At 41.0% G+C, this 27,889-nt stretch overlaps 1 protein-coding gene across 4 annotated transcripts in view; it reads left to right on the plus strand.

Moving 5' to 3' along the window:
- PAG1 (phosphoprotein membrane anchor with glycosphingolipid microdomains 1) overlaps positions 1-27,889 on the plus strand; it is a 128,012-nt gene that overhangs the window by 53,628 nt on the left and 46,495 nt on the right. For all 4 annotated transcript variants that reach the window (XM_032869122.1, XM_032869124.1, XM_032869127.1 and 1 more), the window contains one exon: positions 24,716-24,808. The gene's annotated coding sequence lies outside the window, so the exon portion shown is untranslated. The remainder of the gene's footprint in view (positions 1-24,715; positions 24,809-27,889) is intronic.

Below are 27,889 nucleotides of genomic sequence, written 5' to 3' on the forward strand. Positions count from 1 at the left end.
GTTGGCCAAGGACCCTTTGGCATCCATCTAAAGGGCCCCAAATAAGCAAACCCCGACTTGCAATGCTAAGTAGGAGCTACACTTAAATTTTTGTGCAGTAAATACTGGTCATTTAATCCCTGGCATTAATGTAGCACCCAATGCGTATTTGAATGTTTGGATGAGTTTTAGTTAAACAGAAAGACATTTATTTAGTCCTTTAGCAATGGAGTATACGTTTAAGATTTTGATGACTATTAAAGACGTAGTTATAAAGCTATTTATAGTTTTATGGAATAACTATAGAAATAAGCAAAAACATTTAAGTGTTATGAATGCTGTTTGCCCTTATATAGCCTAATCATTTTATTTTCTCTTGCTCTACCTTCCTGGCCTTTCTCTAATATCAAAATACTAAATCCATTTCATGCATAGGAATAATTCATCCCAGTGTTCATATTCTTTTGGAAAAATTAAAACTGACTTTAACTCCATTTTAGCAATGATTGATAATTAAATACATTTAATAATTCAGCATATTTCATGTGATTATTGAACTTTTAAAAAATGTTTGGAAAAATAGTATCACTGGCAAAATAAAATATAAGAGTTCATTATTTTTACTTATACCTTAGATTCCCTTTTCTTTTTAGGTTAGTAGCTTTTCTTGTACTTCTTACTGCTATATAGGTATATCTCTGGGCTAGCCATTGTTTCACATATCAAGGATAAAAGCAAAAATATATCTTAACTGAATACAAATTGAGAATTACATGTTTTCAAATTCATATCATGCTAATTGGCCTTACATCTCTATGTTCTTCCTGTGTGATCACATCCAGTCCCAGGGCTTCACTGTCCTCCAACTCAGGTTGGCAAACTGTGACCTACCATCCAAATGAATACATTCTGACACCTGTTTTTTGTAAATAAAGTTTTATTAGAACAGAAACCCTCATTCGACAGCTGTTGTTTACGGCTGTGTTGATGCTGCAAAGGCAGAGTTGAGTAGTTGTGATAGATTGTATGGTCTGCAAAGCCTGAAGTATTGACTGTCTTGGCCCTTGCAGAAAATGATTGCATACCCCTATCTTGCTTATGACTTTCAACCTTCTTCCTGAGATCTTAATTCCTAAATTTAGCCACCTACCAGACTTCTTTACCTCCATGCCCCACATCCACCATCAACATTTTCCAAACTGAGTTCTTCTTATGTTTATTTCCCACCCTTATGTTTATTTCCTCCATCTGAGTTTCCCGTCTCAGTTAATGCCACCACCAGAGGCCCAAGGTGCTCCTCTCCTTTATACTGTTCATGCCTGACCTGTCACCAAGGCCAGTCCACCGACTATCCAAAATATACACATGCCTGACAGACAGTAATCTAGGCTTTTAAGTAACCAGTGCTTATCGTTCTTACATTCTCAGGCCCCACCTGCAGTTACACCAGAAATTCCTTCTTTGGCCTTTTAGAAGTTGCCATTAACTATAGTCAGTGAGAAATAATTATTGGCATGTTTCCATCAAATAAGCCATGGAGAGATGGGTCCGTTTCTCAACTTTAGATACTGCTTCATAAGTAAGAATTTAGGAGTGCTGGGAAGTCAGAATATTGTGAAATTGTACTTTTATCATTTGAATACACTGAAGAGAACATGACCATTTGATTTACTTGAGTTGTCCCTTTAAAAGTACTCATTGATGTTTTAAAATTAAATCTTTGTTCTTTGTGCATGGCCTCATTGGCTGGGGCATGACAAGTTAAAAACTCTAACATTAGATTACCATTTTTTTTTTTTTTGGTTCATCCAAAGAACATATTCAGATAACAAATGCATTTCTAACCTCATCAGTATTACTTGAATATTGTTTTAAGGCTTGTGATATTATTAACTCTACATTCTCTTTTATGAATTTAAAATTATGCCATAATAACTAGTGACAAGCATAGAAGAGCATAGTAAAAATAAATAAACTTTGAAATGCAAAAGGATTAGTGGGGATAATAAATCTCCACTCAGAGTTTTAGCAGTTTTGATCTTGGCATTTGTTTTATCCAGCAAATATTACCATAGTACTTTAATTTCAGTTTCTCTATCTGAAAAATGATGCAGGAGCAGTCTTTGTTTTCAAGAACAACAGCGATGTTTACAGCATTTAAGTCCAAAGCAGAGGTCATTAATTAATTCTAATCCTCTGAGCAAAGACATTATTAGCCTTTGTGTAACATTAGGATTTGGTGTTGTTCACACAAAATAATCCAAAGAATAATAGTTCCCCATGCTCAACGGTGATCTTAAAGATTCCTATTTTTCTCTGGTGAATGATTATGTAATACATTAATAGGCTTCTCCAAACACTTCCTGAAATTTTAATTATCTGTAGACTCTCAAAGCTTTATTTTGATCAGACATGGAAAGACGCGATGGAGCTCAATTACTGTCAAATTTAGAATGATTTTACATTCTGATGTAGAGAAAAATGCCTCCTGCCAGCAGACTTCAAAATAGCTGAAATGCTTAGAGAAAAAAAGGAGGTGGTTGAGGACATCAAGCTACAATATTGTCTCCTTGTCCCATGGGTCAGGCAGTCGGGTGCATCAAGGTGGCTGCTGGCTCCAAGACTTTCACTGGTCCCTTGGTCAGTGGCGGTGGCGGCCTTGGGACCTCTCCCTGAAGACACAGGATGCCATACACAAGTCTCCCTATATGGTCTCACATAAAAATAACTTTCAGGTCTTTAGTGAATAGGCTTGAGCAGGTCAGTAGTCACTTCCAGTGATCTTTTTTCTAAGAATGAGGCAGTTTGGGGCAGAACAAAGAGATGGAGGCTTCTGTCACCAGTGTGGCCCCGATGGAGATTATGTCACCTCAGATGAGCCCCTTAATTCTTTTCCTACTTGAAATGGGAAGATGACTCCTTCCCTACTTTATGAAAATTGCCAAGGATGGGAGTGATGTTTGCAGAGCCCCTGGCATGTGATAGATGCTCCGGAAATTGTGGTGGCCGTGGTTGTTGATGTTATAATGACAACAAGAACAACCACAACTGTGCTGAGGCATTACACTTGTTAATTATATAACATCTCTGTTGGGTTTTCTCATTTCGGCTCTGTCACTCACACGTGCTCTCGTTAGCTGAGGGAAGGACGAGTGATCTCAGTCTTATAAATAGATCTTCTCTGGTGATATATTTTCTATGATATGAGATCATGACTTCATGTGATTGAGAAAAATGTGTAAAATCCGTGCAGATATTCATAACAGCACTTTTTTTTAAATGAAGAGGTTGGAACTACCTGCCTCAACAAGGAGGACATGACTAAGGATATAAAAATAGATAATATTTTATAATTTTTTAATGGTGTATGCAGGCTGTTTTGAAACATGGAAATGTATATCTGAGATAATAACCGAAAATGGTCGTCCTGGTGTTTCTTCACTGATGGCAACTTCATAAATATTTCTGTAAAATTAGAGACCAAAGAAAACTTCAGAAGACAACACATAGGGTTTAAATGTTCACTGGTTTCTTTATTTCCCACAAAGTTGCTTAACTTTTAAGAAATTATGAGCTGTCTTAAGCATGTAATAATCCTCATTTACTCATTCTAATAAGAATGTGCATTCCGTGTTCCTAGTGACAGGTCTGAAGAGGAACTCTTGGAGTGAAATTATTTTGTAAATGAGTCTTCTTTTTCTGGGTTGCCAAAATCTGGTATGTGTATGATAAGCCAAAGAAGTTGAGAAGGTTGAACAGAAGATTTAGACTTTAATTAATCCAGCACAAATAGAGAAATACATAAGTAGAAACATCGTTCTGTAGCTATTCTGTGCAATTTCTGTGACAATTTGGGACCTCATGGTTTAGAAAACTGCGTAGTCTTTAAAGGGCAGCTGACAGTGATGTATATAAATTAAGACTTGTGTGTGTTCTCATTTTTCCTATCCTTTATCACATCTAACAGGGCCTGTAGCGCAGCAGTGTTCATTTTCCAGAAGAAAGCCATGGCCTCAGGCACTGTGTGGAATCCTTCAATTTGGGCTTGTGATAACACTGGCATCACAGTGATCTACCCTGGCATTCAGATATTATCAGAGACAACTTATAAGTGGATACAGAAATATGCACTACTAAGATATAATGCTGCAATTATTAGGAGTTTTTTTTTTTTTAAACATAAGATGCACTTTGTCTCAAGACAAGAAAGGTATAAGGCGAATATAGAGTTAAAATCCTCCAGAGGAAGAAGGTGGTGGAAGGGGATGGACCCATAAAACACACCCCTCTCTACTTGTTAATTCCAGAAGAGGCACCCCCTCTCTACTTGTTCAATTCCAGAAGACTGATAACCCCTGGAGGGGCGAGGTGGGGGTTTGTGTTTCATTTGTAATGAGCACATGTTCTACTGTGTTCTGTCGGCTTATCAGCAAGAGTGAGGCTACGATTGTGGGGTCACGTCCCTGGCTGATTGACTCAGTCGCCTGCTTTCCATTTTACTTTGCTTTGTTGGCTTTCTCTACATCATGAGTGCTTGTCTTTCTTGCAAGGAAAGTTTCTAGAAGGAAAACTCCCTGAAATCCAAATGTATTTATGACTCATTGATTCATTTATAGGCAGAGATAGATAGATAAAAAGCAACAGGGGTGCTAGTCCTTTTCCTTTCAGGATAAACCATGGGTCTTCTCTCTCATATTTTGACATTTTGTGACAACTGCACTTATGAAGAGGCAACCTCCCATTAAAATTGTGGCTGGAGAGCTACAGTGTGGTGCTGGTGCCTGTCTGTGACCTTAGATATGTAAAACCCTAGACCTGAGCTTCAGAAAGGGTCTTCTTCAGTGACATTCTCATCACTGTGCCTATGACTGCATAAATCTCAGCTTGTGTCATTAGATACATTTTGACGTTTTGGTACATGAATGAGGTAGACTAATTGATGTGATTAGATTCTCATTCATTAGATAGAAGATTAAATGCTTTATTTAAAAATGCCAAAGGGTATTTTTAATTTGACATCTCGATTTTAATTGAAACACTATCATTTGAATTTGAGCATTGAGGAGTAACAATGAAACATTTTTAATTTCTAAAGTAAATGATTAATCTATATTAAGTTTAAAGCAGTCTTTCCTACCTTTGCTCTTATTGGCGAAATATTTGCAGAGTTATTTTTGTTTTTATCTGTATGTAAAATTAAGAGTACATTGAACCTGCCATATGCATGTCCTGTGTCAATTAGGATGACGGGTGGGCGGGGGGGGCGGGGAGACGAGGAACCATCTCTAACCCAGCATCATTGTGGGGTTTATTACATGGTAGGTGCCCAATAACTATTGAATCTCTGAATGGGAATTGGCAATCCGAAATGGTGTACTAGCCTGCCAGTCCTTAGGAATACCACTGAAGCTCTCTGAGCCTCAGTTTTCCCATTTGTAAAGTGGGTATGATGACATCTATTCTGTTGTTTTAAGGGGAAAGTGCGAGTCAAAGAAAAAATGTGTGACACATCTTTGAAAACTGGAGAGGGCTTTCTCTGAGTAGTCATTACCAGAATTATTATTGTGTCTTAAGACTGCTTGTTAGTACCATATGTTTGTTAGTTCTGGCATCCAGTTAGCATTCCATAAAGGCGTATTTCAGTTAAAAAACAGATTGTGTGCCAAAAATAAAATTGAAGAGAAATTAGTAATTTATCACATTAATTGACCTCTAAAGTTTTATTGAAATACTGTGTTTATTTTGACAAAATTGTAATTACTAATGTATTAAATTTATAATTAATTTAATAATTAGTTCAGTTTTTTTAGTTTTTTTTCATGGTGGGTCACTCAAAAACATACATTTAGACAACCAAATCATTATTTCCCAAAAAACACAGCACACTGATAGATTTTTGTATGTATGCGAGGCTTTTTATGTAAGAGTGAGATAATGTAATGTATAACATGAAAGTGTTGATTGTAGGAAATGTAAGTTTGGCTTATGGGTGGATTGCCATTACTGCTTTGGAAATTAGATTTGGATATATATCACATAAAATTCACTCTTGGCTGTGCTGTAAATTGAATGACAGGGTTTGGTTGAAATAAGATCTTACAGGTTTTGATGAAGAAAATCAGTGTACGCCTTATCTTCTATTCTCTCGCTCAGTGTACAATTAAATTTACTCTGTAGGATCATAGCGTTTGGCGTATAATAATTTTATATTCACCCTGCCTATATTAACTTTATGCTTAACACTGCTAAGTGGTACCAAAAATGCATTAATAAAGTCATAAGCATTAGCTGGACTCACAAGTATTATAGTCCTAAGTTTTGTTTTTAATCTTCTCTATATCCTTAATTGGATGATGCATTCATGATTGAACCCATCTGAGCATATTTTTACTGTACTTCGGGCATTGTGGTGAAGCCCTGGAGGGTAAAGACTTATGAGACACGACCCAAAATTATGTCCAGGCAGGGATATGGGACACCATCTCATGTCACTTGTTTAAGCTATCTAATCAGTTTGTATAATTACATACATGAATATATACTTACATATATCAGTGATGTCAGAGCCTTTGATTAAAAACCACAATAGTGGTACCTCTCAGACACTCCCAAGGTCTGGGGGGAAAAAAACTCAGAGATAGGCTACAATAATTGGCAGGTAAGACTTAAAGATCACCTTTATTACTAGGAAAGATCAGGTTGGAGTGCAGGGATTTTGGCTGATCCCGAAGCCCAGAAGTAAGTAGAGGCCACACTGGCAGGACAGGCATCTCTGTGGGCCTGAAGGAGCCGCTCACACTATGGCATGAAGATCGGAGGAAACCACATCTACTCAGAGGGCAGCCCCACTCCGTAGAGGAAGAAGGGAGTTGCTAAGCCTGGAGTACCTCGTTCGTGCTTCCTCTGGTCACCCATCAGAGAAGTCACTCCCCCTCCCCCTCATGAAGTAAATGGAGAGGTAGCAAGCTCCAGGAAAGACCCGGCAGTGTTATCTGCTTGAACTGTGTAGAGAAAGGGTTAGCTCCCAGTGAAGGACAGGTAATACTTGAAGCCGAAGGAACTGAGCAGAACCAAAGGACAGAAGGAAAAGAGTATGTGTGCCTTACAAAGAAGGACCCTTGGGACTTGGAGCTAAGTGGTCAGGAAGAAGGGTGTAGAATATTTTGGGATGGCATGGGCAGGGGCTGGTGGGCTTGTTTGGAAAGAAGGAACCTAGGAGGGCACCTGGGTGGCTCAGTGGGTTAAGCCGCTGCCTTCGGCTCAGGTCATGATCTCAGAATCCTGGGATCGAGCCCCGCATCGGGCTCTCTGCTCAGCAGGGAGCCTGCTTCCTCCTCTCTCTCTGCCTGCCTCTCTGCCTGCTTGTGATTTCTCTGTCAAATAAGTAAATAAAATCTTTAAAAAAAAATAAAAAAAAAAAAGAAGGAACCTAGGAACTGAGGAGCCTCCCTCCTTACTTAAGGAACCTTCAGAAGTGGCATAGAGTATTTCTCTGTGAATGTGTGTGAGAGATTTTTTTTCTTGATTGCATCCTAGCACATTGAACTCGGAGAATGTTTTTTCATGTATCTGCCTGGTTCTCTCCGTAACTTATCTTAGCTAATTACATGTAACCTTATGGATTGTACTTAGTGACTAATCATCAGATTTTAGTCGCTTAGAGTCTCATTTTTGGAGTGTATGACCTATAGGAGGACGTGTTGCAGAGCAAAATAATTCCCTCCCTTTCCATGATTAACATCTTTGTGGTTACATGAAAAGCTCCCTCTAAAACAGATGTAGTTCTGAGTAAGTTTTCAAAGCTGGACTTGTCGTCTGTGTCAGTCTGGGTGGGTCCAGTGAAATCCCCACTCATCGAGTCATGCCCAGATACATTCATGAGCCAACGGCCTGTGGATTTCGAAGGCTTTTTTATAGTGTACATTTCTCCAAGATAAAGACCTTAGACATGGGGCTTCAAAGAATGGTAACAATCCATTATAGAATCATTTATTACACAGACTTTGTTGTTCCACGTGGTAAACAATGTTTGCTCCAGAACAGTGTTACTAAAAAGGGAAAAAAAAAATCTCTTCAGTACAGTGAGTTTCAGAGATAACTGTATCCTGTACCCTGGAAGCAATTGCTAACTCTTGGCTGAATGCTCCAGGTGTGGAAAGGTGGGAGTCAAGAGCACCTAGTAGCCACCTTCTCTGTCTTCAAGGGGTTTGAAATTTCACTGGGGAAATGTGACAGGCATTTACATTACAGGCATTACATTATAAGTGGCAAATACAAACAGGTTTTTTTGTACCAGGATGTCTGCTTTTTGTCATTCTTTGCCTTGTTTATTTAGAAAACTTATTGAGCGGTCTGGTAAGTGTTAAAGATACTGTGTCTTTTGCCTGACACCGTGACAAATGCTAGTGTCTTGACTTAGCCCAGAGGTAATTGGATTCCCCATATAACTGATTTTCCCTTCCCTATCTGAAATTTGGTAGATTTTAGTAATTCCCTTCTTGGCTATCATTTATCATTTTACCTTAGTTCCCTTCTTGCTGTTGTATTTATTGAACTAAATACATCTCTAATATGGCACAGAGAGAAAGAAGAGGGAATTGGATACCTGAAGACAAAGGAAAAGTTCTAAGGTCTAGTTAAGTTGCTACATCTCAGCCAGAGGATGGTCCGAGTACACAGAGTACAGAGGCCTGATGTGAAACGTCCTGGTGGCCGTTGTGTTTTCTTTAGGATGCTAAAAGCATTACAGGATATGGTTTTTGTTTGTTTTCTTTTTCATTAGTGCAGAGGGTTTATTTCTTTATTTTCTTTTATCTCTGTGGATGTTTGGCAACGGAAGAGTTGACTTATTTTAATGGCAATTCTTATGGACTGGACTGAATTAAGTAATCAGGCTTTTTTTTTTTTTAAACAGCTTTATTGAGTTAAAACTCTCATGTCCTACAGTTCACTGATATAAACTCTACGGTTCAGTGGCTTTCAGCGTATTCAGAGTTTTGCAGCCATCATCGTCATCAACTTTAGAGCATTCTTATAACTCCGAAAGGAAACCCCTCATTCCTTCGCTGTCATACAATTTCCCCATCTTCCACAGTACCCCCACAGCCCTCGGCAACCACTGATCTACTTTCTGTCTCTAATGAAGGGCAGTCAGCTGAAGTTTCTAAGTGTGACTGATTAGAAGAATGAATCTCATCAAAAATAATAACAAACTAGAAAGCAGTTACATCGTCAGTATGTGGGAAAGGACTCCTCAGCCCTTATCATTGTGTGAATCAACCATATGCAGTCAGCCCTGACCGGCTCTACTCCACTTCTTTACACAAGACATGTTTATTAGGGTAAAGTCAAGGACACATTGCTTAAGAGTTCATGGCAGTGTGCATTATTTGCCCAGAAAAATCCTATGTTGGACATTCTCTCTGTGGGGACTTCGCTAAGGTAATGGGTCTACCCCCAAGGAGCTCATAGCATAGAAGAGAGGGATGGAGGTGTACAAACAAGTAGGTATGAAATAATGTCAGAAATCTCTAAATATAGCACAGAGGGTACTCCCAGGACAGTCATTTATGCTGGGGAACCTGGGGGGGAACAGGATGTCTGAAACACCTCCTGAAGGAGGTGGCTCTGGGAGGTCAGTGAAGGCATGTGTGCAGTGCGTGTGAGCTTGGGGAAGGGCATAGGGGTTGAGGGAACAGTGTATTCAGAAGCAAGGAGGTAGGAAGCATCCTGGAGCCTTTGGACATGAGCACGTGTGGCAATAGGGTATTGTTCCCAGGAATGTTGGGGAGGAAGATCCTGAAGGCAGTGAGCCACTGCATGAAAGGTGCTGAGTGAGAACCGAAGAGGTCAGCCTTCACCCAAGGTATCAGTTTCCCGTAGCTGCTATAACAAAGCGCTACCATTTAGAGGGAGTAGAACCACAACAATCTATTATCTCACATTTCTGGAGGCTAGAATTCTAAATCAAGGTGTTGGCAGGTTCACACTCCCTCTGAAACCTGTAGGGGAAAGGTCTTGCCTCGCCTAGTCTCATTCTGGTCGCCCCAGACAACATTCTTTGGCTTGGGTCAGGGTGGTTCCCCCTTGCCGCTTTCTTCACATGGTGGGTTTCCTATGCTACTTTGTGACATCTTACCCCTCCCCCACCATGCATGTCTGTCTCTGTGTTCAGATTTCCCCTTTACATAAGGACACTGGTCATATTGAAATAGGACCCCCCTTCATGACCTCATTGTAACTTGATTACCTCTGTAAAGGCCCTATTTCCAAATGAAGTAACGTTCTGAGATACTAGAGGTTAGGACACCAACATACTTTTTTTAGGAGAGAAAATGCAGTCTATAATACCCGCCAAGCATTTGTGTGTGACTGAAAAAGTTTAAGCAAAGGAGTTGAGTGATGATATTTGCATCTGAGTAAGTCACTTGGCCAGCTGTGGAGGATGAATACAGAGGAGTCAAGAAATGTGAGGTACCTGTTGGCCTTGTCCAAGCAAGAAGTCTTATGGACCTTGTATGCCTGACCAAGGAAATAAGGTATTACTGTATTCTTCACTCATCAAATTAAAAAAGAGAGAGAGAGAGAGAGCCACAAATTCACAGCATCACTGGAAAGCCTGGCCAGACATAGCAACAGCAGACAAAGATACTCAAGAACCCCAGAAGGTATTAAGATTGGTGGTGAAACCCAACAGAATAGAGAAGTGCGTTCTCCTTTACAGCCTTGTAGATGATATATTGATGTGACATTGGCTTTAGGTCGGTGCAGAGAGGGAGAATGAGGTGACAAATGCACGTGCCGACCCATCCATCCCGTGTCTGGGAATCTATCCAAATCAATATCCTCACCACAACCAAAGATACATACGCAAGAGCTATCACATCACATTGTTGCTAACTGAGGAGTACCAGAAACATCTAAATATCCATTGACCCAAATATAGCCAAATACCTGTCAATGCTCTGTAGTCATTAAAAGGAGTGAGATAATTCTGTATGTGCTAACATGGAAAGTTCTCGAACATCCAGTGAATGAGTACAATGAAACTGTTGAACAATTCCCAAAATAGGGATGTTCGGTATTACCAAGTATATAACAATAAAGAAAAACCCCTTAGATTTTTGTATCTTCCCATGTCTTTCAAGTGTTTTACTCAACTCTAAGTGTGCTTACCTTAGGCAAGGAAATGGGATTTGGGGTAATAAGGTGAAGAGGAACTTTCATTTTGCATATAGGTCTTTCTGTATTCTGCAGACATTCTCAATAAGCATGCATTATAACAAAACTGAAAATTTACTGTAACAAACATTCAGGGATATAGAACCTGTGAGACTTGGCCAGCAGGTGAACCCGCTGACCAGCAGGTGAACCCGCTGACCAGCAGGTTGGAAGGGAAAGGAGCAAGTGAGGACTAGAATAGAACGGGATGGACTAAATGGGGAGGATACATTCAAAATCCCTCAGAAACAGAAGGGCAACATTTTATTTTTATATTTTTTAAAGATTTTTCATTTATTTGAGAGAGATAAAGAGCACAAGTGGGGTTGGGGGAGCAGCAGAGGGAGTGGAAGAAGCAGGCTCCCCGCAGATCAGGGAGCCCCATGTAGGACTCCATGCCAGGACCCTGGGACCATGACTGGAGCCGAAGGCAGACAGTAAAGCAACTGGGCTGCCCAAGCGCCCCAAGGGCAACATTTTAAAGAGAGTGCTCTTTTTTTTTTTTTTTTAATAAAACAAGCAAACAAAAAAGAAAATATGTAAGGGGCCCGTATAAGGCTCAATTGGCTAAGCATCGGACTCTTGATTTCGGCTCAGGTCATGATTTCAGGGTCATGGGATCAAGCCCCCTGTCAGGCTCTGCACTGGGCATGGAGCCTGCTTAAGATTCTATCTCTCCCTCTGCCTTTCCCCTGCTCTTAAAAAAAACAAGAAAAAGAAAAAGAAAAAAGGTCTGTATCTTACTGTAAAAAAGATCTGGGGGTTATAGTTTGAGAGGTAGGATTTCTGCATTTTCAACTACAGTTGGCAAAGCACTTCATGAGCGTGGAGAAGCAGAGCACCATGAGGTGAGAGTTGGTTGCAGAAGTTAGTGTCCTCCCCAGAATTGCTTCTGGGTATAAATAGTGTATAAAGCTGCCAGTAACTTAGTGCTAGCCATCTACAGATTGCAGATAACACTCTGAGGGATGGATGCCTATCTGTGGAATGGGAGGGAAAACTTTCCCCTTTAACTCATATGTTCCTCTCACTTTTCCTTCCTTTCTCTCTTCCCTCTTTTACCCCTTCCTGTCTTGCACATGCACATGCCCCACACACCCACCCATGTCTGTGATACAAATCTGCCAGGCTGAAAACAAGGTGAAAAGAAAAGAAACTAATAGAAGACAGTGACATCCAAATCAGATAAGCACCTGCAGATGATGATAAGGAAGGAGATCCTCTGCCAAAAACATGATACGAAAATTTTGTTGCCTACTGAGCATCCAAAATGTGATAGGTAATATTAACACAGCAAAAAGCTTGAAAATCAAGTGACAATAGAATTTCCAGCATCCACTCTTATTTACTGTTTATGAACAAAACACTGTCTTCTACATAATTTCATGAAAGCCTCATAACAACGCTTTGAAGAAGGAAATGATTCCATCTCTTTATGGGAAGGAACACTGGGTCTCAGAAATGGGCAGGAGAGGTAGTTAGATCTCAGAGTATATCTGCTAACATCTCAGCTGTTTCTTTTGTACAACACACTCATGTCTGACGTCCCTGGTACCACACTGGTTTGTCTCTCAAGCTACGCCTTGCAGACATTATTTTTCAAAAACGTGTTGTCAGCTCTCCTAATTTTGAAGAATCACAGAAGTTAGCAAAATATATTAATTCATGTCATTTATTGAGTGGAGTGGTCCTTTGGACAACAACAAAAAGTTTGGTAAGAAAAAGGGGATAGCTTGTGCCCTTTTGTGGGGGCTAACCAACAATAGCTCACAAAATAAAAATGTAGAATTTAATTCCAGAAATAATTGTTACATCATTCATGATGCTAAACACATGGGGTACAATCCTAAGCTGTGAGCAGTGAAAGAAGGACCATAGAAATGGGTTCTGTTTTAGCCAGGCTCTGAGGTATTTCCTGGTACTAGGAGCAGAGGTATTGGTGATACTTGTTCAGATGAAGAAATAGCTGTTAACTGTTTCACTAATTTATAACATGCAAACTCAGCTTCTCCATCGGAAGGGAGAAAGCAGAAATTATCACTATACAGTTTACTTCAAGAGGGAGAAGTCTAGTAAGAAAGTCATTCACTAATAGATGTTCACTTTTTAGAAGTTTCCAGACATGACATTACTCAGCTGCAGTCTTCCCCTTAAAGTCATCAAAAAGCTACAATGTACACAGGGGAGTGGAAATGTAAATTAGCACCTGAAATAAGTTGATGGCCACAACAGCCCCCCTCTGAGAGTTGCCTGGCCCCCCCAAGGACCACGCTCCTGGGCTGAGTCCTCCAGATGCAGAATGCCTTTCAAACATAAAGATATGACGAAAAGCAGAGCAAGTCTCTGGTTCCTCATTCTATTAGGTCTGAGGTTAGTTCTGCTACAGCACCTTTCTTATTCTTTCCTCCATGGTGGTTTTGTATAGATTTCTTTACCTCTACTATTTCTTAACTACAGGGTAGTTACCATGGCAACACCTGTTGATGGCAGACCAGAAAAAAAAAAAAAGTAATTCTGCAGTGAGGAAGCTGCTTCTGTATTTCTTGCTTCTGGCTCTCACAGTTAGATTTAGGGGATGTTTTTGTTCCTTTCTAGGCTCCTAGGTGACACCATTTTCTCCATTTCGGCAGATTGATATGGAAATTGCTCTTAGCTCTTTTTGTGTTAAATGCTAAGATGCAGCCTCCGGGAGTATTTGTTTTCTGGTGATTTTTACCAACTATAATAGAAATTGTGTCTTTGTCCAAGGCAGTTCACATCTTTAAAGCATGGGGTTTTTTCTTCCTTTTCTCTCATTTTTTTTTTTCTTCCCTTTCCCCTTCTCTTTTCACTTGATCAGTTAGACAAGCTTGTGTTCCTTCTTCGACCAGACAGACAAAGGGCCTAAATAGCAGATCCCAGATCCTGTGGCTCGTGTAAAATGCCATTAGTCTAGAAATCAAAACAGAGAAGAAAAGAAAACTGGGATTATACATCATGCCAGTCAGTTATATGGGCAGGTTCATGGAACTGTGTCCTGGATATTGAATGAAGAGACTTAAAAAAATAACAGTATCCTCAAGGACAGTCATGTACTATGAATTGATAGTATCTTCTTATAGAAACTTGGCTATATCATAAATAGTATGTATTTAAACAGGCATTTGGTATGCCTATTCTGGATAAGGCAGTGTAACAGAATCTTTGGATGAGATTTTTAAAAAAGGAAAAAAAAAAAGGCACTAGCTCTGAAGGCAGATCAGCTGGTTAGGGACAACCCACACAGGTGGCATGTGGGGAAGCCACCACTTCAGAGCAGAAGGTAGTGAATGAAAAGTGGCCTGGGTCCTGTTCGCTGCTCAGACCCTGAAGAGCTGGGTGGTTACTGAAAACGGTGTTTAAAAATACAGATTCCTTCTTTGGGATTGTATCATGAATTCCGTGAATTATGTGAACGTCCCTGTTATTTCAGTGTTATTTGAATTTATATAATTAAGAAGCAACTCCAGGATAGCGGCTGGTTGATGTGTAAACCTTCTCTCTTGATAGGAGAAATGCAGAGTAATGACTCTTGCCTTGCTCACCCTCCCCTCTGTGCCTTTAAGTCAGGTCTCCAATGTTAGAGAACTTGACCATGTTTCCATGCCCTGGCCCTGTGATTGGTGTCCTAGGGTTGCCATAATGAAGCACCACCATTTGTAAAGGTGCTTTATGTATGCGTGGATTAGATGTCAGAAATTTATCATCTCACAGTTCTGGAGGCTGGAAGTATGAGATCGAGGTGTTAGCAAGGTGTTCTCCTTCTGAAGGTGCAAGGAAAGATCTGTCTGTTCCTGACCTCTCTTTTAGCTGCTAGTATGTCCTTGGACTATGGCTGCATAAATTTCTATCTTCACGGGCATTTTCCCTATATACGTTTCTCTGTATCCAAATTTCCCCCTTTTGTAAGGACGTTAATCGTATTAGATCAGGGGCCAACTGTTCTCCATTCTGACCTGATTGCAACTAATATCTGTAATGATCCCATTTCCAGGTAAGGTTACATTCATTAGGACTTTGACATAGGAATTTTGGGGAAGACACAATTCAACCCGTAACAGGCCTAAAAAAACATAGCCCTGTCCTCTCACATGCAAAGTACAGCATCCCAGATGCAGCCACTCTGCAGAGAAGACACAGCCCAGTAGGCCAGAGTCCATCATGATGCCTTCCGTTCTGCTGAACACACCATGTCTTACAAATCATCATAGAACTAATATTTGCTGAGCGTGGACAATCCATTATCAGGTCGTGCATTATTTCCATTCAAATGAATCTCCTTGACTTTCTCGAGGATACTGAGCATTAAATCTCACTGAGTGTCCCAGAATTTCCCTGAAGTTCACCTTTGGTCATTTAGTAGTTGTTTTCCATCAGAGAAATGATTGAAATGTCATACATATGATAGCATTTCCTAAAACTAGCCTCAGTTCCTAGAAGAATGGCCACAAGAATATGATATCGCTGGCGGGGTTCTGGTGTGATACCCACAGGCAGTGTTGAAAGTCCAGGCTGAAGAGGTCAAATGTGTATGAGTGTGTATATTCTAACTACATATATACAACTTATTCCATTTATGTACATGTAGAGATGGATATAGATACACAGTCTGAAATACACATGCATATGTACACATATATAGAAAGAAGAGGGCACTATGAAACCACTTGGGCCGTAAGATCCATATACAAAATGCCAGCCTACCCACCCCCAGCGTGCACACACACACGCACACAAGCACACGTGCACACACACACCCCTATGCATTCCTCCAAAACTCTTTCACTTTATAGACAATAATCTTTAATAATGTGGAAAGCTACCAGGAAAAAAAAAAAAAAACAGAGCTTGAATGTATCCCCCTTTTTTGATCCCACAGGCAGAGCCATTGCCTCAAGCCAGCCCAAACAACACAGCCAGTTCTTTAGAACCTCAAGTGGGAGGGGTTGGGTCCGGAAGGGGGTTCTCTTTTTATCCTGTGCTTACTCTGCAGTCTGTACTGGGACTTCTTACAGTGATCAGATTTCTATGAATTTTGGGGGTTTCTCAAAAACATACTTGGGGAACCTTCAAGCTAGTGTTTGACCCCACACCTTCCTCAGCTTCCTGGGGGAGGTGCCCCTACCCCCACCCCATACGTACACACTCATTGAGATAGCTCCTGGGAAAGCTCAGTGATCAGGGACCCTCCAGCCCGACTACCCCTTGGTGATCCCAAGCCTAGAGAAAACAGAAACTGCTGCTCACTGGGAAATGTCTAAAGGCTCATCTGAGGCTTGGAGAGACAGGGAGGTGTGCCTAGTGGCTGCCCAGTTAGGTACCCACCAGGAGACACAAGCCAAAGCTATAGGCTCTGTGAGTGGCAGCTTAAGTTCCATTCCAAAAGACAGCTTCCCAGATAAAATAGATGGAAGAGACTGGAGTAGCGTTTACTTTTTGTTTTTAGTAAGAAAATAACACTGAAAGGTGAATAAGGGAATGAATGAACGAATGAACGACCTCTTTAATTGCCCGGTTTGTTTGTTTGTTTAAAGATTTATTTATCTACTTAGAGCAAGCGTGGGTGGGAGGGGAAGAGGGACAGAGAGAATCTCAAGCAGACTCCACACTGAGCAGGGAGCCTGAAACGGGCTCCATCTCACGACCCTGAGATCATGAACCTGAGCAGATACCAAGAGTCAGAAGCTTACCAACTGAGCCACACAAGTGCCCCTAATTGTCCTGTTTATTATTCCATGTTTTATCTACGTTGCCTAAAGGAGGATGTTTTGCAATATTTATTTTACTACCAATTCATTAACTAGTAAGTAGAGGAGTCAATTTATATATTTTCTGTTCGCTAAAGCAACATGCAAGTTCCAAAGCTAATCTTTTTATTGTTAGTGTTTGTGCTACCTTGCTTTATGTTTAGATGTTGGAGAACCATGCAACTTTCCCTCAAATATATTGAATTTGTGAATTGTAAACTACTCTTGTCTTTTACCAGGAAGAAAAGATTTTTTTTTTTCCCTGTTGTGCACTTTGGTCATTTGATTTTTTTCTCTGTTAATATTGAAACTGCAAGGAATTCAAGTCCAAGCCTTGCTTGGGATGCATCTTACAGATAAGGCTTATAAGAAATAGTGTCATTTTAAGCCTCTTTCCAGGTAATGGTCTTACAAAAAGAAGGTTTTTGCTAGCAAAATGTCATTTGTTAATGACTCAGTGTGTGTATCGTAACTGTATCTATGCTTACCTGGATCCTGTATATTGTAGGTAGTATGAGGATACATCCTTAAAAGATTTTTATCATTAGGTCCCCAGAATTCAAGAAAAACATCTTCTCCTTGGCAAGGGGATTATTTTTATATATAAAAATATATATGAGGATACATATATATTTTTATATATAAAAATATTTATGAGGATTTTCAGAATTATTTTCCCAGTGCCATACTTACATCTTTTTGATGCCTAAAAATTTTTTCTTTTTTTTTTTCTTTTTTGTGCTTTCATCTTGTCTTCATAGTGGCCTCTCTCTGGCACCTCTGAACTTTCTTTCCCTGCCTCTTCCATTTTTCTGTACTCTGCCAAGAAAATTAACTCCCTGAAAATACTCTTTTCTTAATGGACTGTTGCTTCACATACCTCAAGGATTTCGGCTCTTAGAATGTGTGAGAAATGGGACAGGAGACATCAGATAGCATGAGAACTAGAACCATTCACACCGAGAATCCCAGGAAGGCTGCAAGTGTGAGCTGAAGCGTGAGCTGAAGCAGCTGGGGGGTGGGAGAGACGGGAGGCACAGCTGGGAAAGCTGGCAAGAAAAAATGGCCGGAAAACACAAGGGAGCTTAGCGAGGGGAGAAGTGCAACCCAGGAAGTCGAAAATACTGGGATGAGGGAGGGAGACGTATCTGTTGTAAATTACAGTTTTCCCAGATTGTTCAGGATATCACAGCCCAGATACGTTGGCTTTAGCTACTGTTTTAATTGCTGTACCATTGGGCATATTCAGTATTATTTTCTTGCATGATTATGATGAAGGACTGAATATTGAAATTTTCATGGGAGGAAGTATCTGTGCTTTGACATTGATCTCTGTTATATTGACAGTTTACTAAACCTATCCTAGAATTCAGCTGGATTAATAAGAAATCACGTGCATTAGTTTATAGATATATTTGTGATTTTTAATACCCAAAGTATATCAGATCGCTAGCATTTATCATTTGGACAAATAAGGGGTAGATGTAATTAGCTAGATTAATAACTGGTTTGGTGTGTATATCCAGGGGGAACTGGTGAATAAATTGCTTGTTTCCTAGAGAAAGGCTTCTGGTATTTGAACCCAGTCCTGTCCTAGTCAACATTAGGCTTCAGTTGGATATAACTGTGCAAATGCATGGCCCAAAGCTGAGAGAGATGACTCTATAATAACAAAGGAGAGAAACAAAATTCAAGAATAACTTGACATTTAACTCAATGACCCAGATCTAAGAGGCAGAAATGGCATGGGGATGACGTAAGCACCTCACCGTCACCATCACCAATTAAATTGCAAAAGGACAGGAGGAGAGATTTGTCTTAGCAGCATCACATATGAAAGAAAGTTAGATTTTGTTTTAGTCCAGTACAAGATTCATATATGGCAAGAGTCTGATTAGTGTAGCTGGTGAAAAAAGCTTCTGTGATCACAGGTTTTCTGAATATCTATAGGAGAATCTGCACTGACACGAGTAAGCATCCTGTTCTCTTCCTCACCAACCAAGTGCTACGTCATCCGGAGACGTGCCTTTGAGCTTGGTCTTTTGGAAGAAAACCAAAAAAGTGGAAGTGTTGGCCCCCAGCATGTCTCCTCCTGCCTCCCCCGTTTCTTTCCCACTTGTTCCTCTCACATGCATCATCTTGCCTTCCCCAGGGCTGAGCTTGTTCTCACTGAAGCAGGAAACATCACTGAAGATGTTTAAACCTAGTCCCCAGGGCAGTGGAACACAGTACAGTCTTGCTCAGTGCTGGCTGAGTTGTAGGCTAAGTCGTAATCTCCCATGCTGGGAATGGTATTGCCCCAGTGCTGACCACTGGGATGACCAGTGCCGCGTCCCAAGTGGCCTTTATTGCCACCAGGTGTTGGATCTCGTATCCCAGGAATGACTTCCAGATTCCCATGATACTCACTCCTTGACCTTGCAAGTTTCAGCTCTTTTTCTTCCTTCTAAATGTCTGGGACAGAGTGTGTATTTTGGGTGCCATGGTCTGTCTTGATCTTGTTGGGAGATCTCAAGAAATCGTGTCTCTTACCCTGAATCACTGCCCAGTAGCCAGATTCTGCAGCTGTGATTGGACCCCAGGATGATCACAGACCCCTCTCCTGAGTTAACCAGCCTCTCATGGCTCCCTGTTGATAGCTTTGCTTCCCTGTGATATCTGGTCCAAAACAATTCTCCTAGCACCATCATCAAAACCCACATAAGGACTATTTCTTAAATCAGATCACTGTCCCCTGAACATTGTGCTTGGTTACTGAGCCGCTCTGTTAAGTTGGGCTTTGTAGCTGGTCCAGGCTGTCAGCCTACTTTGCTGTCATGAGCAGGCCTGGCCAGAGCCTAGCTCACTTCTTCCAGCCTGGGTGCTTTTTTAAGTTAGGGTAGCTGGTACCCAGAACTATATGCTTTAAAATGAAGAAGGGGAAGCTCAAGGGCAGGAGAAGAGGAACTTCTTTAAATAGGTGTCTTCAAGTATTTGAAAGATTGCCATGTAGGAAAATTATTGGACTTGTTCCGTATGGCCCTAGAAGTTAGAACCAAGACTCTAACAAGGTTGAGGCCACTAAGTCACTAGGTGAAAAAGAACCTTCCTTACCCCAGCTCATATCGAACAGCATTTGCCAAAGACAGAAACGAATTCCTTCCGGGAGCCCTTCATTATGGAAGGGATTCTGGCATTGGCTTGGTGAGCAGATCTAAGTTTTGTTGCTTTGTTTCCATTGCAACATGGATAAAAGATAGTATTTACTTGGGTGGCATTTGCATGTGTTACCACACATGCTGATGTGGTCACTTGCCAATCACGAGTGACCTTCGATCCAGCTCCTTTCCTCGTCTTCAGGGACTGTCAGGGAGAGCAGTTTTATTATATCAATATGCTCAAATCTACTCTGATTTTTTAAAAGTTAACTCAATCACTGACTAGACATTTAATGATTATTATATATTAGATACTGTGATTCATTCTATGCTCAGTACTTTTAACGGTTACATTTAACCAAGTCCTTTCGTTATTATACTTATGACCTGGAGGTCACAGACATTGTAGAAAGGGTTCAAGTATCAACTGGGTTTGATTTGTAGATCATCTTTAAGTTTCTTTTAAATTTAAGAATCCTTAAGTGAGCGTGATTCTAGTCTCACAGTGAGTGGATAACCTGTCTCCAAGTATAGTTTTTGAAAGTCAAACATGGATTTGGAGTTGGGTTACTCAAGTGAGGGTTACCTAGTCCCTGTGTTTATCTACCCAGATAGCAGGCAGCTTTGCTGTCAATATCCTCGCTGCTTCCCTAGAAGGGGCTCTAAAGGTATAACTTTAACAAATAAAATAAAATAAACAAACAACCAAAAAAAAACCAACCCAGAAAAAAAACACTCCTCTTCCTACACCTCTTCTCACCAATGCCAGCTGCGGGTTGGGTCAGGCCATCTGTCAGGTGCATAACCCAGCCCTCAGGGCCCCAGTGGCCCAGAAATTGAACTGTATGTCCGTTTCTCTGAGTGGCTGTAGCTAGAACAAGCCTTCACGTGAGCAGGCCAAATGCATCATGAATTATCAGAGTTCACTTGTTTGAGCCTTCCTCTGAATGTCATCATCTGTGTTAAGAACCTGATAACAGTCCTAATGAAAACTCTGTCAGTGAACTAGGTACGGAAGACACGGTGCTGAATTTGCCGTTCCACTCACATAGTATGTGCAGGGAGGGGGGGGGGCATATTGGAGTAGACACCATGCTTCCCAAGTCCTACGGTTCCATTCAGTGGAAAAAGAAAGCAACATGGACAGCATAGGATTTCTATTTGATTGGGTCAGTCATCGTTTGCAGTGACTAACTGCTGTCCACGTAGACATAGTCCCGGGTGTGAAAGGAGGTCTGAAAAGGCACTTGGTCCATGCAGAATGACTCTCTGGTTGTCTTCAGTTCAAACACGATGGCTGGCAGTGGATGGAGCCCAGTGATCGCGCTTCGCGGCTATGACTGCTGTGATTCCAGCTAGACTCACCCTGGGGTTTGCCATATTTCTTTCAGATTGCTCTGGAAAATGACAGACATTACAATGCTCACATTTCTTGGAGTTTCTTTTTGGTAGCAGCTTTATTGAGACAGAATTCACATGCCATACAGTTCACCAATTTAAAGTGGACAGTTTAATGGACAGAGTTGTACAGCCATCCCACAGTCCATACCTCAGAAAGCAGCTCTGCCCCCCTTAGTTCTCATCCCCGTCTCCTGTCCCCCGAGGCAACCACTAATCCACTTTCTATCTGCCTGCCCATTTTGTACATTTCACGTCCGTGGAATCAGAGAGTATTTGGCCTTTTATGTGACTAGCTTTTTTTCACTCAGCATGTTTTCAAGGTTCATCCCCATTGTAACATGAGTCAGTGCTTCATTCCATCTAAAAGGCCACATACTATTCTTTGATATGGATATACCCCCATTTTGTATGTTTATTCACCAGTTGATGGATATATGTACTGTATCCACTTTGGGGCCAATATGAATAATGCCACATTGAGCATCCATACACAAGTTTCTGTATGAACGTATGTTTTCATTTCCCTTGGTATATACCGAGGAGTGGAATATATACCCATAGAGACATACCCCAGTACATACCTGGGACCAATGGTAACTCCTCTGTTTAACTTTTGGAAGAAGATCCGGGCTGTTTTCAAAGTGACTCCCATTTTACATTCCCCTCAGGAGATATGGGGGGTTCTGATTTTCTTCCACGTCCTCACCAACACTTGTTACCATGTAGACTTCTGATTATGGCCATTCTACGGGGGATGAAGTGGTACTTCATCTCATTGTGGGTTTGGTTTGCTTTTCCTTGATAAATAATAATGTTGAGCATTATTTTATGTGTTCATTGGCCATTGTGTATTTATTTTGAGAAATGACTGTTCAGATCTTTTGCCTGCTTTTGATTGGGTTGTCTTTTTATTATTGAGTTATAAAAGTACTTCATATATTCTACATAAAAGTCCTCTATCAGATATGATTTGCTCGGATTTTTTTCCCATTCTTTGGGTTGTCTTTTAAAGCACGAATGTGTTTAATTTTGATCAAGTCCAATTGATTTATTTTTTCTTTTGTTGCTTGTACTTTTGGTGTCATATATATAACCCCCTGGCCAAATTTGAGCTCATGAAGGTTTATCCCTGTGGTTTCTTCTAAGGGAATTATTGTTTTAGCTTTTAAGTGGAGGTTTTGATTCATTCTAAGTCAGTTTTTATATGGTCTGAGTTGAGGATGCAACTTCATTCTTTTGCATGTGGCTATCAGTTGTCCTAGATTTTGTTGGAAAGGCTATTTTTCCCCACTGAACAGTTTTGACACCCTTGTTGAAAATTAATTAGCCATAGATACACAGGTTTATTTCTGGATAGTGCTTCTAGTCCATTTATCTATATGTCCATCCTATTCTAGTACCACAGTGTCCTGATTACCTTGTTTCTTTGAAATATTTTTGTCATGAAATGCATATTCCAGAAATGCAAAATTATGTACCACTTTTATGTTATTAAAATAACTGTCAAGTTATATGCTCAATTTTCAAATTAGACTCTTTACTCCCACCTCGTAATAGAGCTAAGGCAAACATTATTCCTAATACATATTAATAAGATTTGGCATTTTAAGAAAAATATTCTTTTCATGTCTTTTTTTTTTTTTTTCTGCAGCAGTTTGATTTAGATAATCCAATCTTGCTTCTATTTCTAACAAATTCAGGAGCGTTCTCTGGGACCAACCATGACCACATGGGGAAGTGGAGATGTTTACAGTTGGAATCCACATCTAAATATATCTGCATGGCAGGGTTTCAGGAGGAGGTTTGTTTGAAAATCTAATGAAAGAGCGAAAGGTGGTTTGGGAAAGGCCCTTGTCTATCAAGCCCTCACCCAGTGAAGGCGCCCTGCCCTTTTAGTTTGCATGATTGACAGCGGAAAGACCTGGAGTCAGGTCAGAAGAAGACAGCCCATGATTGTGTGTCTTATTCTGGTCTTTGTAGACTTATTCAAGAAAAGAAAATAATAATAGCTGAATGCAGTGACAAACAAAAGTCAGCCGTTTCTCCCTTGGTAACTGTCAGGGAAACAATAGATGTACCTCGAGACAGTGTAAATAATCTGCTGACTGTGCTGTGGAAGAAAGCTACATACGGTCTGCGATGATCCTATGTGACCCTAATAGAACCTCACTAGATGTGGGTCTAGAAGGCTTGTGTTGCACTCAGTTCTTCATCTTCAAATCTGGAATTGTAGCTCAGTCCATTAAAATAATTAAGAGGTTCTGAATCTTAGTTAGCAGCTAGGATGTTCCCCTCAGGGTGTAAGCTCATTCATTCATTCATCCCATCGCCCCTGGAGGAAAGGCTGGGCACCAAAACTAGACCAAAACTATGGATGGGATGGGATCAAGGGGCGCGGATGAATCAGGAGGGAAAAGAAGGGGAGACATCCCAGTCATCCCCTCCATTTCTGCACGTCGTTTTCGTTCCCACAGTGAAGTGGGTAAAGGAACAATGTGGGATCAGGAGATCTGCATGTCATGTAGGTCACACGGTTCATGCTGTACTGAAGATGCTCCTTTTTTTTTTTAAGATTTATTTGAGAGCGCACGCGTACATGAGGGGGTAGGGTGGGTGCGTATGATGGGGAGGGAGAGGGAGAGGAAGAATCTCGAGCGGTCTGTACACCCAGTGCGGAGCCTGATGTTGGCTCGATCTCAGATCTCCCCCTGAGACCATGACCCGAGCTGAAATCATGTATCAGGTGCTTAACCCACTGAGCCACCCAGGCACCCTGAAGGTGTTCCTTTTTTAGTAAGATATTCTCATAATTAAATCATAGCTTACTTTATTTAAAAGCATAAATCTTAAATACATCCCTCATTTTATCCCAAATTTAGGTAACAGATACTTGAATTTTAATATTAACCGCAATAAGACACAGATTTATTTATCGTAATATTAGGAAAAATATGGAAAGAACAAGTAAATTGATGAATGTTTGATCAGACACGAAGTTACATTGGAGATATTTTTATTTATTTACTACTATTTGTAGTTTTCCTCGACTTTGCAGCTTGCTTTGCTTGGGAAGGAATGAAAAGCTCAATGTTTGGCCCGAATTTGCTCGTGTTTTTACAACGAACTGGACAAGTATCTTTGACAGTTTGTATCCATCTGCCTTTTTTTTTTTTTTTTTTTTTTTACCCTAGTTTTCTTTCTCTTTGGTTACAGGCCAAGCAGGAAAAGAGGACTCTCGCCACCACATTTCGAAGGGAGTCCACCGCCAGAACTTTGGTTCCTTATTTGGACAAACATTTCTCCAAGGTAAATACTACCATTGTTCAATAAGGGGGCCCCCTCATTAGAATTTTCAGGGCGCAGTGGTGCCGCACACAGGCTTGATTGTTGCGTCTGACAAGCCTCGAGTGCCGCGAGGGAGGGAGGGGAGAAGTGAGGGGAGCCGAGGGGATATCCCGGAGAACGGAGAACGCGCTCAGAATCCGGGAGCTCTCGGAGTCACACTACACGTGTGTGGGAGGAGGGGAGGCAAGGGGAGGCAGTGCTTTTTTCTTCACGTTAGTCTCTCTCTCTGGCGTTCATGAAAACAGCAGCCAGTGTGGTTTGATGATAAAAATAGCATTTTTTTGTCTTCTCTGGGAAAAGCGTGGTGCAGTCCTTCCTAGAAGTTACAATCCAATATATACTATATTCATGTCACAAAGTGAAAGAAAACGGAGTCATAATACTTTATACCAACTAAGACTTACAGATGTGGAAGATTTTATAGAAATCCATGTGCTCCTTTCATGAAAATTACCTACTAAGTAAGGCTGTGGGTGGTTGGTGACAGGGACTTCCCATCCTTAATGCCTCTTCTTGGGGGAGGAGAGGGCATCCGTGGGGAAGAGAGAATGGGAATATGAGAGAGAGAAGGAGAGAGAGACGTCAAAGAGGAGTCTGTCAGCACATACTCTATGTTTCAGAGGAGTAACTCCGGGCGCTTTCTTTATGAATCATGAGCTTAGCGGGAATAAAGGCTTAACAGAAGCAGCTGAATTCATCGTCGGCTTTAGCATTCATGAATTGGCTGCCAGTATTTTAACACAAATTGCTGTGTCATTTCTGTGAAGTTTCTCCCCTGTTGCTGCTCAGTCTGTAGCCAAAAGCTGTTTTTGCTAAGCCCTGAAATTCGATCTGATAAAACGCCTCCTTCCTTCCTGATAAAGATACCCATGTTCACCACCCACAGAAATGCAAAAATATACGATCCAATTTAAAAGAAAATAAACTTGTCAGCTTTCTCTGTTTAGCAGTTAATATATGGCCGACATTCCTCAGTCCTTAGCTCGCCAGAATGTGCTTTCAGATTGGCAAGGGGCGAGTAATGGGTTCCTCGTCGTCAGTCCTCGTCCTGGTGGTTCTTTTCGGAAGGGGCTGGGTGGGGGGAATGGAAGCTGTACATTAGAGGAGAATTCTGTGATACTATTCATTGTCTGTTCTGACAGAGAAGACATTGTTCACTGTAATAGGCTGGCAGGAATCTGTGCTGTGCATACAGAATGGGGGAAACAGCACTGGAGAATATCAAAATCCAAAGCAATAGATTAGCTTAGAGATTTTTTAAAAATATATATTTTAATAGCTTCTCATTACTGTAGATGCAAGTCATAATTTAAGGAAATAGTTTTTCTGCAAGTGACCGTTTTCTTCACCTTTCATTATGCGTGTATTACATAAAAAAAGGCTTTAAGACAGCAGTGTGCCTATTTAAATACCGTGGTAATAAGAATTACAATCATGAAGTTTATAAACACACACCAGACCTGCTTGGAGATGGCTCCCTATGCCTTAGCATTCACGTCCGTGTAAGTGAAAAACAACCCCAGCACCCGCTCTGGTGATGCACGGAAGCCAGTGTGAGCTGCCTAAGGTGAGAGAGAAAAGACACATTAAATGATGTGTTTGGAGGTAAGAAGTCCACTGCCAGGGACAGTGCGAGAGCGTGCCATGCCCCACACGTCCACAACCTTAAAGTCAACGACTATCAAAGTGAAGGTGGAAAGCAGTGTGCAAACCCTGCCTTGGAAACTGAGAGCGAAAAGAGATCTTGTCAGGCTGCGGGCTGCTATGTTCACAGAGCACATGAGCTAGACCAGGGGAGCTCCAAGAGCAGGTGTGCTGGGGCCATTCCCAGCCAAGTTCAAGGGCCCCTCGTCCTTGTGCTCCAAGAGAGATTTCTCATATTCCTCAGGCTTGGCTTGTATTTATCAGAACTGCCTGTATAATTTTATAAGAACGATATCCTATAAATTACAACATTTCTAAAATTACAGCTGTGATGATGTCGGTGCACAGTCAGTCATTAAATGATTGCAAACCCTGCTTGGATTTTTATGTAACCTATAGAAAGATCCGTCTTAGATGCCTAAAGCAAATCTTTTCCTCTGCTACTTATGACATTGTTCAGGTACATTATCTGCTTGGTTTTTAAATTTATTAGTCTTTTAAAATGTGTTTGGCAATCTTTTTAAAAATGTGTTTGTAGAACCTCTTAAAAATATGTAAATATATATGATGGTATTTTCAAGGAAATACCAAAGGAACCAAGTACAATTAACCAAGATGTTACAAAACTGTTTCCCTTTATTGCTTCAGTATATTGGCACATTTATTTTTGTCTATTTTTAAAGTGGTTTTTATTTTATCATTTTTAACAACCACATTAAGGGCTAGTAAGGGAGATAAGGCCGGTCCCAACTGCTCCTGCAGGAGTCCCTTGGAGGCGCTGCGGCAGGAGGGTGGGGGACAGAGGAGCCTCAGAAGACAGTTTGCGGGATAACTGCTGGTCCATCTGTGACCCGGTGGCCACACCTACTGTCCTGTCTTCCTGTCCTTCTGCTGCTGGAACCCCTGGTAACCACCGTTCTGGAGCCCTGATCATTAGCTTGTACCAGTGACCTGGTCCCGCAGAGCCTGGCCCTCAGCCTGCCGCAAAGCTGTGGGAGCTCGCAGGCTTTCAAAGCCCATGTGTGCGGCCTCCAGAGGCAGGATCATAGCTCGGTCTGGCTTCCTTCACATCCTCGTCACTAGGGGACAAGGAGTATCCTGGTCTTAAAATGAGGAGTTGCAAAGGGCTTGTTTCACCTGTGACAGCTCATCCTTGTCTGTTGGGAAAGGAAGCATATACCAGTGGGGGGACATTGGAGTACACGCTTAACGACACTATTTTATTCAGCAAACACTTAAACTACACTTACTGTGGGGCAAGCAGAAGTCTAAGCTCTTTGCAAATACTAACTCATTTAATCCTCTGCTTTCATTATTATTATTCACATTTTACTGAAGAAGAAACTGCAGCTCAGATAGGGTGAGTGACTTGCCCGGGGATCCACAGGTGGTGAGGGC

The sequence above is a fragment of the Lontra canadensis genome, unplaced genomic scaffold (assembly GCF_010015895.1).
Source record: "Lontra canadensis isolate GAN:19392208 unplaced genomic scaffold, GSC_riverotter_1.0 scaffold37, whole genome shotgun sequence".
Taxonomy (NCBI): Eukaryota; Metazoa; Chordata; class Mammalia; order Carnivora; family Mustelidae; genus Lontra; species Lontra canadensis.